The following is a 3,050-nucleotide window of genomic DNA, read 5'->3' as shown; positions in this document are numbered from 1 at the left end:
GCAATTGTGCAGTAGTTTGAGCATTCTTTGGCATTGCCTCTCTTTGGGATTGGAATGAAAACTGACCCTTTCCAGTCCTGTGGCCACTGCTGAGTTTTCCAAATTTGCTGGCATATTGAGTGCAGCACTGTAACAGCATCATCTTTCAGGATTTGAAATAGCTCCACTGGAATTCCATCACCTCCACTAGCTTTGTTTGTAGTGATGCTTCCTAAGGCCCACTTGACTTCACATTCTAGGATGTCTGGCTCTAGGTGAGTGATCATACCATCGTGATTATCTGGGCTGTGAAGATATTTTTTGTACAGTTCTTCTGTGTATTCTTGCCACCTCTTCTTAATATCTTCTGCTTCTGTTAGGTCCATACCATTTCTGTCCTTTATTGAGCCCATCTTTGCATGAAATGTTCCCTTGGTATCTCTAATTTTCTTGAAGAGATCTCTTCACATTAGATTCCTTATAAATTTGTCATGCTACATACTATTCTGTCAATTAATTTCATTTGAACAAATGCTATTCAAGGAAGACATATGAGCCAGATCAGTAGGTTTCCACTTAAATGTATCACCTGGAGGGCCTGTTAAAGTCCAAATGCTGAGCTTCACCCCTGGAATTTCTGATTTAGTGTGTCTAGGGTGGAGCCCAAGAACTTGCATTTCTAACAAATATCCAGGTGATGCTGTTGTTGCTGACCTGAGGACCTCAGTTTGAGAACCACTACTCTAGCAATGCCAGTGGGTTAGATCAGCAGTTCTCAACTCTGGATGCACATTTTAATCATCTCGAGACTTTTCAAAAACGAAATTTTGGGTCCATCCCAGAGATAATAAATTATAATATTAGGGAATAGCCCACTAGAATCCCCACTTGTAGTTTTTAATGCTTTTCTGGTGATTCAAGGATGAATCCAGAGGTGAAAACAAAAGTTTTAGATAAACGCCAATTAATTTCAGCTAAAAAGTTTCTTAAAGAAGCAAATACATTTGACCCACATTCAGTAATTCTTCCTAGGGCGTGTGACCTTACATTTGTAACATGATAATACACAGTTAAAATGTGGAAATTACTTTCCTGGGCCTAAAGGAAAGAATGGAAAATAAAGAAATAAAACACAGTTCTCTCTCACAGTCATGGATTTTTGCAGCTTGGGTTATTTTCCAATAACAGCACCACATGAAGTGAGCTTGAGCAACACAGGAAGTAGAGAAGATGGTATCTTCTGGAAAACGATGTTAGAGAACCAAAAGGACTAACTTCAGTGATCATAAAACAGTGATACTTAAGGTGTAGATGCAGAGTTTGAACAAAATTTTTTTAAAAAATGTTAGAGCAGAACAAAGCAGTATTTGTAAAATAATTGAGGTTTTGTATAATGTGATTTTAAATATGCACGTGGAACTCATATATTTGATATTATCAGTAGACATCAATCTACATCCCCCAAGTTTACGTATTTGAAGTTAGTCAATATTTTTTTATTCCATTCACTCACTAATTTATTTGGATAATATCTCATATTTAGGCATACATGGAATTTTTGGTTGAGACAACCAGTGATGTCTTTCTGAGGGAGATGGCCTTTGAACTGGCCTTCATACAATAACTAGGTATTCATCAAATAATTCAAGAGTAGAAAATCCCTTTAAGCAGAAGAAACCACAGAGGTGAAGAAATGCTAGTAAGAAAGTAAAAAGTAACTTGTGAGGATATGAAGGTGAAAGGTAATACACTACAAGATTATGGAGCCTTTAACATCAGGATAAGGACATTTTCCTTTTATTTAGACAAGTTTCTAAATACTGTCTCTTCCAGTATTAGAAACCTGCTTATTTCTCCTCACCCCTCTTCATCCTTTCCTCCTATTCAAAGAGACCTTTAAATTTTCAAAGATGAGTCCAAATGGTGGCCTAATATTTGTATTGCTAGTCCTCATTTGAAATTACAGAACTCTACAGCCATAGTTTATTTTGGGGGCTCCAAAATCACTGCAGATGGTGACTGCAGCCATGAAATTAAAAGACACTTACTCCTTGGAAGGAAAATTTTGACCAACCTAGACAGCATATTAAAAAGCAGAGACATTACTTTGCCAACAAAGGTCCATCTATTCAAGGCTATGGTTTTTCCAGTAGTCATGTACGGGTGTGAGAGTTGGACTATAAAGAAAGCTGAGCACTGAAGAATTGATGCTTTTGAACTGTGGTGTTGGAGAAGACTCTCGAGAGTCCCTTGGACTGCAAGGAGATCAACCAGTCCATCCTAAAGGATATCAGTCCTGAGCATTGATTGGAAGGACTGATGTTGAAGCTGAAACTCCAATATTTTGGCCACCTGATGCAAACAACTGACTCATTGGAAAATACCCTGATGCTGGGAAAGATAGAAGGCAGGAGGAGAAGGGGATGACAGAGGATGAGATGGTTGGATGGCATCACCAACTCAATGGACATGAGTTTGACTTAACTCCTGGAGTTCGTGATGGACAGGGAGGCCTGGCATGCTGCAGTCCACGGGGTCACAAAGAGTCAGACACGACTGAGCGACTGAACTGAACAGTTACAGATGACCATGGGCAGTTAGAGATCCTGAAGAAATAAATTATCTGTCACATGAACTGAGTATTTCAATTATCTAGTGGTGTGTAGCAAACATCCCAACATTAGGCGGCTTACAAAAACAACTTATCTTGCATGATTCTGTGAACTGACCAGGCATTTCTTTTGATTCAGATGATGTTGGCTGAGAGACATGAGAGCTAAAAATGGCTGCAATCACATGGCCACCTGCCAGATGGTTGTAAAGCCTGCACTTTCAGCTGGATGATTTACTTCTCCTCCAGACAGGATTCTCCACAGAGCTACTTGGGCTTTTTCACAATATGGCATATGGGTTTTAAGTAGGAACATTCCCAAAGGTTAATGAGGAAGCTGCAGATCTCTTGGATATTATACAATATCACTTCAGTTGTGTTCCATTCCAAACAAGTCAGAGGGATAGACCAGACTCAAATAGAGGGAAAATAAAGCCTACCTGTTGGTGGAGTGGCAAGA

The sequence above is a fragment of the Capricornis sumatraensis genome, chromosome X, assembly GCF_032405125.1.
Source record: "Capricornis sumatraensis isolate serow.1 chromosome X, serow.2, whole genome shotgun sequence".
Taxonomy (NCBI): Eukaryota; Metazoa; Chordata; class Mammalia; order Artiodactyla; family Bovidae; genus Capricornis; species Capricornis sumatraensis.
This window is presented reverse-complemented; position numbering follows the sequence as displayed.